This window comes from Falco punctatus (assembly GCF_963210335.1).
Source record: "Falco punctatus genome assembly, chromosome: 8".
NCBI lineage: Eukaryota > Metazoa > Chordata > Aves > Falconiformes > Falconidae > Falco > Falco punctatus.
Genome location: NC_137588.1, coordinates 38,400,441 through 38,414,745, shown reverse-complemented (window position 1 = coordinate 38,414,745; position 14,305 = coordinate 38,400,441). Strand labels below are relative to the sequence as shown.

The 14,305-nt window shown below is 40.4% G+C and overlaps 1 protein-coding gene across 1 annotated transcript in view; it reads right to left on the bottom strand.

Annotated features, from left to right (window-relative positions):
- The window catches only part of KYNU (kynureninase), a 152,261-nt gene extending 137,956 nt beyond the window's left edge, over positions 1-14,305 (bottom strand). Inside the window, exon 1 of the mRNA XM_080399692.1 lies at positions 1-14,305. This exon is cut by the window's left edge and continues 77,729 nt beyond it. The gene's annotated coding sequence lies outside the window, so the exon portion shown is untranslated.

The following is a 14,305-nucleotide window of genomic DNA, read 5'->3' as shown; positions in this document are numbered from 1 at the left end:
TAAGGACAAATCTTCTCTCTTACCCACGTTCAAGTGCAGTTTAGATCTCTGCTGTATGGTCCGTACTTCTGCTGTTCTCTACTGATTTTTAGTAGAGAGAGATATAAAATATGCAACAGACCTGTGGTGCAAACTGGAGGATGTAAGTTTATTCCTGCTTTGATGAAAGGAAAATACATTTCTCTCATCTATTCCCCTTGGACCACATAGGCAGGAAAACGGAGTTCCATGGTACACCTTTGGAAAAGAGAGTGTCATTAACCAAAATATCTGAACCCAGTAATAAAGTAAAACCATACAAAATAAATAAATAAAGATCACAGTTCTAATAGTTTACTAGAATTGTGTGCCATTCCCTATGTAGCAGAAATACCTCTACAATTTTTAAGCTGTTGAACTCATGGAGTTAGAGTTTACATTTTAATTGTATAATATAGCTCAGATCTCACCTAAGGATCAAATGTAATAAAAATCTATTGGAAAGCCTTAGGTGTATTTTAAACAACATCCATTGTTTTTATCCAGTATCTTGAGATCTATATCCAAAATGAAACTTAAATAATGTAGCATGTAAGCAACACTCACGCTGAGGGTCTTTTACTTTCTTCTAACTGTAGTTTTTTGTACATATACACACACACACACACCCCACAAATCAACTTTTGTTGTATATCTTCATGTTTTTCAGCTTCTGCTCTTCATTTTCTTCCTATTTTGTTTGGGTGGATACCCAAAATAGAAGGATTTACATATAATGAGCAGTCAATTTAAATATAAAACATTAATTTTGCATTTTAATGTTACTTGTCTCAGCTATCTTATACCACTTTATAAAAGTTAAAGCTACAAACTATTAATTTGAAAGCTTAACTTATATTGACTTTTGGAGCTAGTCTTATTTAGAATAAGTTTTCAGTATAGTAGACTTTGTAAATTAAAATGATCAATAAAACACATAGACAAGGCATCTTTTGATACATGTGTCCCCTGTACCAGGTCAATCTACTGACATGCCCTCAAAAATTGGTTTACCTTTGGCAAGGAAATTATTTCAAAATGCTCTTTTATATTTCTTTATCGTATAGATAGGAAATAGGTAAACAGAAAATTCATTTGCCCAAGATTATCTAGACAATTACTTAGGAACTCAAAGGTAAAGACAGGGATTGAATATGCATCTTCTAGCTCTTCTAACACCCAGGCCTTCCCAACAGGTCATGTTACCTCCTATACCATACCACTTTAAAAAAAAAAATATATATATATATATATATATATATATATACCCAGAAGATAAATAGTAGACATGTCAGACAGCAGCCCTGACTGCTACTTTCCCTAGTTAGAAATGCAAACAAGAATTGACCTGTACCACTTGTCCTGATCTCAAACCAGTTATCAGAGTGCATCTCCAGAAGCCAGGCCAAGGGAACTCGAGTCAATGACCGTGGATAAAAGCTTTTCCGATAAACTCTCAATTCATTAAATCAAATGGCGACTTTAAATTAATGAAGATTATAATAAATTATTTCTTAATCCTGCTGTCTCAATCTATCATACACGGTACTACAACACAACGAGCAGTAACACTAAAAGCTTTATGGAATTCATCTCGCCTTCGTTCGGAGCTCTGTGGTGGCCAGGGATGGGAGAGGAGTTGCGGTGGAGGATGCAGAGGAGCAATGGGTCACAACTTCTGCACAAGCGGGAAGAAGAGCTTCACGTCGGCACTGCACTCACCAACCAACACCAGCACTTGCAGTGGCATGTGCATCTTCGGTATCCGCCACTAGCCTCTCCCATACTCTTCCCCTCCCCCGGCAAGGTTTCCAAGCCTGGTGCTTGTAAGGGGCAGCCCAGTGGCGATATGTAAAGAGACAGCAGGTAGACCAGCTGGTCCAGTTGGTCCAGAAGGAGAACAGCTAGGCCAAGCGAAGGATCTCAGATTCACATTACGGTACTGAGGCTGACCGTGCCATAGACAGAACTGATCCATTCTGGTTGCTTCGAGGAGCGTAAGGAAGAGGATATTTCCTCAAATTTAGGAAATATTTACAGTTGTTAGCTATCCCCGTATTATCATTAGTAACAAGATTGTGAAGCAGAAAGCCCCATTAGTCTGCTGCTGACATGCTAGTTATTTTGAAGTCTGCTAGCTTATGATTATCATATTAATTTAGGAAATTGCAATACTGTTAATTAACTCTTTTTTGAGCATCCTAACAGATATTTTTTAAACAAAACAATCAAAGTAGCAGCTGTTTTCAAAGCTTTTGGTATTAGTAAAAAGAGGAAGAAATAACTAAAAAAAAAATATTTTCAAAGAAAACCAGGCTGATCAAAGAAATATACCTTGAAAACATTCAGATATGGTCTGTGTTGACTTACTAGCCTAGAACTTGGCTATTTTGTTACTATTATACCTTTCTGCCTGATTTATTTCTCGCTGGTACTTCTGGATTCAGAAGTTTACCTTCAACACCAACTGCTAAAATACAGTGTTGGTTTTGATCCATTAAACCAGATCCTCATTATCTGCGACTGTTTCTTTACTTCACTGGCACAATGTGATAATGCCTCCCAGGAAGGGCCTGAAGTGGGACAGCACAGGGGCTACACGGATGGCACCGTGCAAGGCTGCACAGCCTTCCCCTTGCTGCCTTCAGTTGGAAATGCTAACATGTGCTCATCAGGGAGGTGGATGAGCAGGGCACTTACACCCTGTTGAATTTCAGTAAGCCAGGGGAACTTCCCAATGTTTTGTATCGCTCTAAGGACATATGGTTTTGCAATAGGACATTGAACGTTAGGTGCTTAAAAAGACCAAGTGAGTTTTCCTATGATATGCAATTCCTGAGGAGTCTGGTCCAACGAGTGCTCAGATTTTTATTTTATAACTTATGCTTCACAGGTCAGCTGAGCTATCTACCCATCATATCTGCTCCGACCTGTAACATCTGAGAGATCTAAAAACCAAAAATGAACCAAGAAACATTTGACAGAGTTGCATTTCACTGCAGACATTTTCTATGCACCACAGCACACGCACAGAAGGCAAACCTGACAGGAATACTGCATGAAAGGGTGTTGTCATAACTTTTTGAGTCCAGTATTGAAGACTCAAGACTTCAGACAAAACTCCAAATTTTTGAAGTTCTCCCTGTAATAATATTTTATACTTACAGAGCCATACAAGCAACTCCAAACATTTTATATTTCTTATAGAAATAAACCTTGCAACATCCCTGTGAGATAGGAACATAGTACAGCCATTTTACAGATGAGGAAACTTAAGCACAGAGCAAGGTACACGACTATCAAATTGACATTTACTTTCAGTGTCTGAAATGGACTCTTAGGCATCTAAATGATGGCTTAAGTATTCACATTCAGAAATGAGCATCTTACTCCAATTCAAAAACAGGAGTTGTCAAATATAAAATATATAAATTACTAAAAACAACCTAGTCAACATCTTTGGTTAATTAAATGACTTATAAGTAGACAACATCTACCTGGTATATTATCAAACAGCAATCCTAGGGAAAAGCAGAGGTCTAAATATTAATATCATTTCTTTTGCCACTGGACCTAGTATATTACTATAAAAAGAAGCAATTATTTTTGGCTTAAGAGTGTGTGGCTGAGATGTTTATTTATCACACTGGTAAACGAAAAAAATTAAATTCACAAATAGAAGCACAGTAGGACAGTTAGAAACTACTAGTGCCAAAAGTTGGTCCATCTCAATGGAAAAAAAATAAAAATATCTGTCTCCAAGCTAAATGCGGCTTTTGTAACTTTTTGCAGCAGGACATTCTTCTAGAATTTTTTCTAGGTGAGGCAGCTTTATGTTTTGCCTGAACTGTGAACCCAGGGCATGCATTTAATTTTGAATTTTTGTGTGCCTTCAGAGTCTGGTCATGCCACCTTCACCCACCTGCCACTTCCTAAAACTTTTCTTCTCCATGTGCGCAGAAGATGGTCCAGACAATGCAGAAATCATTCAGATCACTCTACATCTCCAGCACCCACTCTTGTGCACACACTGCATCTGCTACAGCTTGCGCTGCTTCTATCCCCTGCAATAAATTTTAATCAGGTACTTTGTACCCGGTTGTACTTTTCTCTGAAACCATCCAAAGCGCTGTTGTTGCTAAGGAAACCACTTCCCCGTTATCCTCACACTCTGCTCCACTCTCTCCCTCTCTCCATTGCCCCTCCCTTTCCCTCTCTCCATTTTCCCTTGGCTCCAAGGGGGAAACTCCAGCACTGCATTATGAGCGCTGAGCCATGCACCCCCTCTTCCCTTGGGGTGCAAACCCGCTTGGAACACACAAGTCACTGCAACCAGAACGCGTGGTTTTTATCGTAGAACCATCCTTGCATAGGCCCATTATGTTTAATTAGTCCCTAGGCAGCGAGAGACAAGCCAATCCCACCAGGCTGCTGGGGCGAGGAGGAGCTCTAACCCACTGTGAGAAAAGGCAAAAACCCAGCACTAGGCTCTTCTTGCAGGGGCTGAAAGAAGAAATATATGGAAGGAAACGGAGACAGGATAGATATGCGAGTGCTCGAGCACATTTTTCTTCAGCCATAAAGTTCCAGACCCCTTCGCTCCCTTCTGCCGAGCATTCCCCACCATGCCAGCCCCACTACAGGAAGAGTTGTTTACCTCTTTCAGAGAAATAAAGTCCCCTGAGCCATTTGACTGCAGAATTGATTGCTGACCCTTCGCTTCCTTCCAGTCTCCTAACGTTTAAATTATGCAGTTGACAAGCAGCCCACAGAAGCAGCTCACAGTTCGGGTTATGTTCTCAAAGCGGTGAGCAGTGCATGCAGAGCACAGCTCCATCACCACAACCACATCGGGGGAAATAAAAAAATAATTAAAAAAAAGCTTTTGCCGTGTCCCTCTTGTATGTCCAGGCCCAGAAGGCAAAAATGTAAGCCAAGCAGTTAACTGAAAAAAGGCACGGAGGAAGCACAATAAAGAAAGAAAGTCGATAAAATTAGAGTGCTTCCTTCAATAGGGGTTGATAAAACAGCATTTGAATAATAAGTCTAGTTTTATTTTCTAGGGGTGGGTTTTTAAGGGAAAAAAGGGATACATTCAACATACACAACTCCCTAACGAAAGGGCTTCTTTAACTATTCATGGGGCTTGACAGCAACGGTAGTTTTGACACGTTTCAGCTTTCTCAAGGGTCATTACTCTTCCCCCCACCCTTGCTTTTGGTTTTCATCACATTCACCTTTGCATAATGGAATGCAGAAGAGACAAAAGGCAAAAATCAGAACTAAAGGGCAGGTAACCTCTAGTATTATAGAAGCTTCTCTGTGCTTTTGCTTTTCCAGACCAAGCCTGGTTGCCATTAGTATTGAGTGTAAGGATCCTGCTGGGTCTGTTGCAGTTGTCCTATTGACTTTCTCTGGATGAATAAGTTCCTGTCAAGAGCAGCACTAAATATCCACTTTAGAAAAGCACTTTTAGCCATAAAGAGCACATTTTCCCTTCCTTTCTAGAGTCGGAGCCAGCACTGCAAAGCAAAATGAAAATGCAGTCTTTGGAGACAGATATAATTATAAGCAAATACTTCATAGGCATTAATTAGCAACATTTTTTCACCTGTGTTTTGTATAGGGAGTCAAACAGCTCTCAATGGAATTTGCTGGTGCTCCTATACTTGCTACTACCACTTTACAAGTAATAATTACACCAAACACTTGTACTGCACCAAGCTTCAGATGCTTGAATAATATGAATTTAAATTCCTTAGGTATGGAGATTTTTTTCTAGTTAAAAAAAAACTAAGATCTGACTCAATAGCAGCTTTTTAATGTTCCTTTGGGGTCAGGAACTGAAGCAGGGATAGGCCCATCACATACCACGTCCACAGAATTCCAGAATGTTTATTTGGGACTTCATTATCTGAAAATAATGGAGAGGAATGAAGCATCAGTATAATCTGCATTCAGCATCAGTACCATGAGATGAACGTTAAGGAAAAAAACGTACAGAAACAGAATAGCAAAAGAGAAAAATAAAGGTCACTGTGCTGCTGCTCTTCAGAGCTGTAGAACAGCACAGCAAATGCTCACCCAGGAACATAACCCGTAGGCCTGCATTTGCTAGCAAAGAGAACAGCCAAATTCTTTAGCCTATTTATGTCCGAAGGCTATGCAGTTTTTAATCAAAGGCTACTGCTGTCACTGACACAGAAAACACATTACCAATATTGCACGGTAAAAAAGCATAAATAATTTCTTGAATTATTTTCCATACAAAAAAAAGAAATTAAGAATTCTTGATTCATTTGTCAGACTTCAGCCCTTTTCTTTAGGCAGAAAGCATGAAAGATGTCCTTCCTTGCTTTGCTGGGGTGACATTCTGAGTGAGGGCTCCTACACCGAACACAGAAGAACAGAGATCCCACAGAGAGGCTCACGCATACGTTGCGAAATATTTACAAAGGTTTTATCCTGGTGAATATTAGCATCAATAAACCAACATGCTATGGAAAATTCAGAGGCGGGTGGAAGAGAAACATTGATGTATTCGTCTGAAAACAAAAATAAACACTAGCAAGACTGGAATTGTTTTGCAGACGTCTTGAAATGCACGACACCAGTTCGTTCCTATAGCTGCTATAGGAAGTGCTGGCTGTGAAGGCAGACTGGTGGAAAAAACACAGCCACTTATAGCTGTGACTCAGCATCACGACTGCCTTCTGACACACAGTCTACTGCTATCATGTACTCAATGGGGCCCTTAACATCAAGTGGCAGAACCTGTATTTTCATTCCTAAATGCCTTTGGGTTTGCTTAACCTGGGGCTTGTAAATGCCTAGTTCACCTCGTCCCTTAGCTGCGCAGAGGGGAACATCCTTACAACTGTCTGCAGATTTTCATCTCAGATGTAGAGTTCACTGTTTGAACATATGAATATGCAGTTAGGAGTCAGAAGCTGTCCAAAAATCATGCAGCTATTCACTGGAACAAACAAGAGAGGAGAAATGTCTTAATATCAGAGCTGACTTGACATTTCCCAGCATAACCAGATCTGGCTGTGGTCTGCAAGAAATCAGTTGACAGAGAAGCCACAAATATCAGCTAATGCCTTGATTCATAAACTTTTATCCATGCTGGTATGAAAGTCCTATTAAAGTAAATAGGAGTATAGCCTCATATATGAGGCTGCAGGGCCAGAGCAGGTAAGAAGTCAAGCAGCCTGCTTGGAAGCTCCCTGGGGGCAAGGGCAGGGGTGGTGTTTGGAAACCAGCCCTAAACTTTTTTCCTTCGTACAGATTCACGTTGTCCTCATTTTACTTACCCCAGACAGTCCGAACTAGTGAGATTGCTTAGTGCCTCCGTTTTGGTGAGGAGTATGTAAATACTGATCACTACTGGAAAGGTTCCAAAAACCTTTTAAACTGACACTTTTGTTTTGCACTAATTATTATTCACAAATTTTGGAAAGTAGAGTTTCTGGTTTCACCTACTTGACAAATGCTTTTATTGAGTATTGTGAATAAGAAGCTTTTACAGGACTAGGTAAATCCAAAGATTTTTGTTTTAAGGATTACAGTTCACTCCTTTAGATCTGTTGTTTCTGACAAGAGGGAAGAAAGGTTAAAGTACTGTACAGCATAAATAATTTTCAACTAATGACCTAAAACTTCAGGGTCAAATCTTTTATGGGTTTATTATTAATCTCTTGACTTCAACTGACTTACGGTTTCATTTTGGGGAATAGTTTTTAAAGGAAATGATGGTTTCTTTCCTTACTGAAAAATACTGTACGTTTTAGCTATTTTATCAGTTTTTTGTTGGTGGGTGTCTTGACTATGATTTTCCTGAATGCATGGCATGGTTCTGATGAAAAGAGGGATCTCAGAGCTATTTAGTTGGTGACAGGTTGTTAAGACTAATTGGGGCTACACTGGGAATTTTTCTAACGGGTATTATTACAATGGAAATAGAAATAGCCGAGAAGACAGACACATTAAATATAACTGTGCTTGCAATAACTAATATTTCAGAAACCTATGGAAGTAAATTGGCAGTAAAGAGACAGAATTGCAGCTTGGATTTCCAAGTCTCTGCTCTGAAACTAAGCAAGGTCAAGGGTGGGATTACAGTCTCAGTGGTTGTTTAAGAATTGCACAACCATAAAAAAAATATGACTGATGCATGAGAAGAGTGGAAGAGTATTGTTTATCCTCCAACCAATAAAAATCAAAACCTATCGAAACTTTCTCCAAGGTTATTGGATGAGGTGCAGGATACTGCATTTCCAGGTACTAAGAACAGTTTAAGTGACAGTCCCACAACCCAGTGATGAGGAATGCAAATATGCTGGTTACCTGTTACACACAGGTCATCGTTCAATTAAAAATGCAGCACCAAGTGAGTTATCAACGTCCTGACCCAGGATGGGGGTAACACCAAATCCAGGAGAGGTGCCCTCAGGAAAGCATCATTGCTATCCAATTCCTTCTCTAACGCACTGAACAGGGCAGTTCAGCTCTAAGCTTTGGGGGTTTATTTTCTTTATCAGCAGTTGTATGAGCATGGACTGCAGAACCTTACAGCATGATGTTCAGCATGCAACATCTAATCACAAGGACAGTATTTCTATATACTAATAAAGCATACTACACTGAGAGATGAAGCTTGTTGAAAATATACTTTGTCAGGAAGAGGTCTGATTTTCTATCAGGTGCACTTGTAACCCTATTTAGTAAGGAGCAGCAGTGGCTGAGAACAGCAGCAAGGCCCCGGTGTAGAGACAGGGCTGAATCCCTCAGCTCTTGCAAAAGGAGGAGCCCATCTAAGTGGAAGGGACTGACCATGCTAAAGCAGAACCAGCAGCTCTGCAAGGGAAAATCCCCTTCTGCTAGGAAACTAGAACTGAAAAGTTGCATGCGCAGAGCTCCAGCTCTTCTAACATCTCTTCTTGTACTACCAGAGTCACGAACTTGTAAAAGTAATTCCCATTTAGGTCAAAAGCATAAATATCTGCTTTAAGTACACAGTGGGGAAATGGTTATCTTTTAAAAAAAAAAATGCGGAGAAGTTGAGCCATCTATATTCTGAAGTTATCCTCTACAGGTTTTGGGAAAGACACACTTGTGTGACTGATGAAGCAACCATGTGGCTGGCCAAACCGGACGGGATGTCTCCACACCACTTCTTGCAATGCGAAAGGAGCTGGTTGAACAAAAACCACCTTGTAGGCAGACTTTGCAGCTGATTAGTCAACCACACTTAAGTCTATTAATATATAGCTCTATTGCCATGGCAGCAGGTTAAAGTTAGAAGTAACTAGATTTGAATAATTTAAATATGCTAAAAATACCAACTTCTAGGCTTAAGTGGTTCTATTTGTCACTACACTTTGTCATCCAGCATGACAATTACCACCTATGCTAGAAAGTCTTCTTAGAAAACTCAGTGGCAGCATATCCACATACTTCTCCTGTCTATATGTATTTGTACTCCAAAATCTACGTCATCATTCCACTTGCAGACACTGAAACCTATAGTTCTGTTTCTTAAATACCGTGAATACACCCAGTTTGAGTTCCACCATAAACCAATAACCAGATACTGGAAGGAGGTTGAACAGATTTAATTTGATCCAGTATGGCCCAGCCAAGTCAGCCTGCAGACAAATCTGAGTACAATTCCATAAATTTCTTTTTTCCTACATGCTTACAGCTACACAAAGACCACTGAAAGTATTTAATAAATCTAGATTTTTAGAAGTGATTTTGCAATGCAAATATATGATTAAAAACCTACAAAAGATGCAGAGAATACCAAACCTTATAGTCCAATCATCTCAAAGCAGTGACTATGGTTAGAAACCACAAAAATTAACACTGGGTTTCAGATAGGTGGTAGCAAAAGGTAGCTCCCCTACATTAGTTTGCCAAAGAGCAAACCCAATGTAAGTTAAAATTTTTCCTGTTCCTAAGAACTCCTGACTGAGCGCTCCAGAACTGCCAAATTAATCCAGTGCCAATCCCAATCAATATGAACCACTCACCTAAGTAAAATCATTCAGGTGCATTAATGGTTCCAGGACTGCCTGTTTGACAGCAATGGGAAAGGGACATGGCTCACTTAAAAAAATTCAAAGTGTTTCTATCCATATTTAGCCCAGGCACAATATTCAAGGTCTTCTTGGCTTGTTGTATTAATTTCTTAATTAAAAAACTAACAGGGAACATTAAACATCTCCCCATTTCATCTTCCAATATGCAAATTATAGATAGAAACCTACTAGTAGCAGCCTACTGAAAGATGTGGCTGTGTGACATACAGGTGCAAGGAAAAAGAAAAAAAGACAATTTTAACACCAAGTGATTACAGCTACAAATCTGTCTATCAGTAACCGAGTTGGGAAACAAGTCTAATGGACACTGGATTGAAGATTTTGAAAGAGGGAAGGGAATGTATTGCATAATAGAGAATAATACATGATTAGTTCTATAATTTAATACAATTTGGGAATGGGCAATCTTTTTCACCTTCTAGGGGATAAAACCCTGCTTTTTTTCTTATTTCTGTGCCAAATCTATAGAGATTAAAACATTTTCATTTGCAATTTACAAGCAATTCTCCCCTCCACATCCTGCTGGTTGAACCATAAAGCTATGGATAGATATACTTGCATTTACTTCAGCTGTAAGAACAAATCCAGCTCTTGCACAGTGATTTTCTCCTTGTGCACCAGTAGAATGAACCGTGCGTTACCGGGACCACATCGGTTCTCAGTCCATGCACATGAAGGTGCCTTTACACAAGATGGGGAGAAGCTTAGGTGCGCAGAAGTGTGGCAAAATTGCTTTCATCTGCAGCATCTTCTCTTCCATGAGATTCCAAAGATGATAACAGCCCAAGGTGACTGAAGGGGAAGGTGTGACTTGGTCCCCGCATCTGGCTCCATGGTCACTGTGCTGACCAACAACAGCCACGCAGCCTCAGAGGAGGCTCCCCTCCTCCCTGCACCTCTGTGGTGCCAGTGGAGAAGTCAATGTTTTGTTGATTTTGTTTTTCTGGAGGGAAAAAATGGAATGAGGCAGCAGTACAGCTTTGATGGAGCAGAGACATCAGCCAAGGGTCAGTACAGATGCAGATGTGTCTACACATCCCTCCCAGATCCCCAGGGCACAGCAATCCCATTTTGGTCTGATAACAAAAGGGACTGAATGGCCTGGGATGAAACGACTGCTTTGCCTCCTCCAGCTGCCCGCATGGTGGGAGGCAGCAGAACTCTGGTCCTAGCAGGCCAAGGAGGCTGCCTGGGCATGGCAAAAGCAGGGCAGCTCGTTCCCAGAGATGGAACAAAAAGTCCTGAATTTCCCTAAAACAATGTCTCTGCGCACAACAGCAACAGGAGGCTAATTGGCAAATAGGTCTGCAGCAAGGAGCTTCTGGGAGGGATTTTCAGACGAGGAGACAGCTAAGCTTACAGAACAAGCTGATACTGATAGCTCTGTGAGATGCAGATACAGGGAGCCAGAAATATTTTATATTTTAAATTTGAGCTGCTGTTGCAACCCTGGATTTCCAGCGTTGCTTCATTTGCTGCCCCCACCAGATTGCCACTCTAAATTTCCATTAGATTAAGCTGTGCTGGGAGATCCTTCTCCTGGGATCATTAGGCATATCTCAATTTAGTTTTCCAAAGAAAATATAAGTGTTACAATTCAGTGGCACAGCTGCAGTTATTGAAATAGCTGTGGCTTTGCTGGCAGAGGGCTCCGAGGTGGGGAAGGAAGGAGACAGGAACAGCTGCAGCACAAGGGAGCTGGTTGGGGATGGACATAGGAAGGCATGGGAAGGACAAGGAGGCTTCACATAAACAAAAGCATCCAGGAGAAGGGGAGGTGATGCACATCAGCAGAGACTTTGTCTCATTGTGTTCCTATTTCATACTTTAATGAAATAAGAAATCCTGTTCAGACCAGGGCCAAGGCTGACATTTCCCCTCCCTGTGCCATCCTGCTGTTTGACCCCTTCAGTCCTCCCCACATGTGCTGGCTATTACCTGCACATAACCAACAGCTTGAGTATCTTATAAAAAAGAAGTAAAACCAAGACATCTACTCACTGCACAGAGAAATTACATAGCATAGCACCACAGTGAACAGGACGTCATGCTTTTTGAACTCATAGGACAGATTTTCGTAAGTTGTATACGCTGACTCAGGTGGCAGTTGTGTTTCTCATGCAGCCAGTTTAAACACCTAAAATGATGGGTTTGGGCTTATATCAATGGCGAGGTATGACCAAACTGTAGACACACTTGCCCATCAAAATAGTTCTTGAAGGACACCATTAGCACTCTCTGCTTCCACACTTTGAATTGGCACCCCTAGACTTTGGGCTATATCTTCTCCCAGAAGCAAGAAAATGAAGGAATGAGAATAAGAATTGTTAGCTGAAAATCTGAAAGCAGAAGATTCAAACATTCACAGAACAAGGGAAATGTACATTAAAAGGAAATGTCAGCAGATTTAGAGGAATAGTCAAGACAGTCCCTGGGGTTAAACAAACAACCAAAAAAACTCTACAAGTGCAGGACAGCTGGCATTAAAGGACAGCCTGTTAAGGGCATGATATCCAGTAATCCTGATGCAGGGAAAATGGAAGAAAGACTCAGGACATCTTTAACCATCCAGATAATTTAAAAAACAATTTATTTAAAGTGGAATAGTGCTGAAAGTGGAAATATAATTAAGGACAGGTGTAAAAGAATAGCACAAGTACGTAGGCATAGAATCGAAAGGCAGAGGCACAAAGCAAGTTATAACCAGCTACTAAAGTAAATGAAAACAAGAAAAAAGTTCTAGAAATGCATCACCCATAACTGGAGATAAAGAACCATTAAGCTCTCTTATTTTACTCAAACAAATAATGGAATGCAGAAAAGCTCAAGTATCCAAAAGCCAGCCTTTCTTCAGTTTTCACTGAAGCCAGATACTTGAACAATTAATTTTAAGTGGGAGATAAAGTCGTAGGAGAGCAGTATGAACAGGAAGGTTTAAGAATATTTAAGTTACACACAGTCAGGTTTTAGGGACAAATGAAATGCACTTTCAAGTATCAAGGAATTAACTTAAGCCATCTAAGAACCATTAGCAACTGTCTTTAAGAACTCGGAGGACAGGGAAATCCTGGGGGACCAGGGAAGGGCAAAGAGAACATCAACTCTTCGAATAGAAGACAGAAGGAAGGTCCAAAGATTTAAAGATCAGTCAACCTTGCTTTTATACTTGGAAGTGTATTAGAACAGTGCTTAAAATTATGAGACAAATGTGAACATAGACTGCATGAATGTCTTGAGAACAAATTCACCCAGTCACCAAAAAAAGGTATTCCTGACACTGATGAGCACGTGGAAATTTGCAGACATACTGCAGTAAGGTTTTTGATAACTAGATTGGCTCTCATGACTTTCATAAGTAAATGCAGGAAATATGGTCTAAATGAGGTTATTATGAGGTGTATAGACAGTTGGTTTAAAAATAGCACTTAAAGCTATTACCTTTGATCATCCAAAAAAATGGGAAGATGCTTCCAGGGACTTTCCCACAGGAGGCCTTTCCTGGACTTTGCTCTGTTTTGTATTTTCATCTGGGGTTGCAGAACTGACTGCACTTCTTCGTGGGTCTGAGAGATAATGCGTCCTTTAGCAAGAGATGCATGTTTTCACAACTACAGCTGTTTGTGTGGTCCCAAAGTAGTAAACAGATAATAGAGTAGCATTTTGCTAGAGGACTGGGAACAGTTATTTTAAGTTGGAGGCATTTCTGTAAAGGTTGTCTTGCATGAAATGCTGTATGTAGTTCCTGTGCTCAGCAAGTCTAAGGTTACCCCCTGCTTCTGAGAGAAATTCAGTAGCAGAATCAAGCACTCAAGTGACAGTGCTGAAGACAGATATAAGGAGATGAGGATTTATCAGCTGAGATAAGGGGCTTTGGCTTCCTCATTAGTTACAGTCAGTGTGGTTGAGCAACAGCATAGCCTCCTCCTCTGGACCAGGGGGAACAAAGCTAGCTACAAATTGCTGGGAATGCTGCATTTATCATCAGCTCCAATTCACTTCCAATCTAAGCACTAGCAATGCAGTTGTATTTATACCTCATTCAGGGAGGGGAAAAAAAAACTAAGTCATAAAAAACAGGCGTTTTGCAACAGTTTGATCCAAATCGTATTTCAGACTTTGGGAATGCAAGAAGCTTATAGTTCCCACTGTAACTAAACAAACATTGCAACACTACCCATACA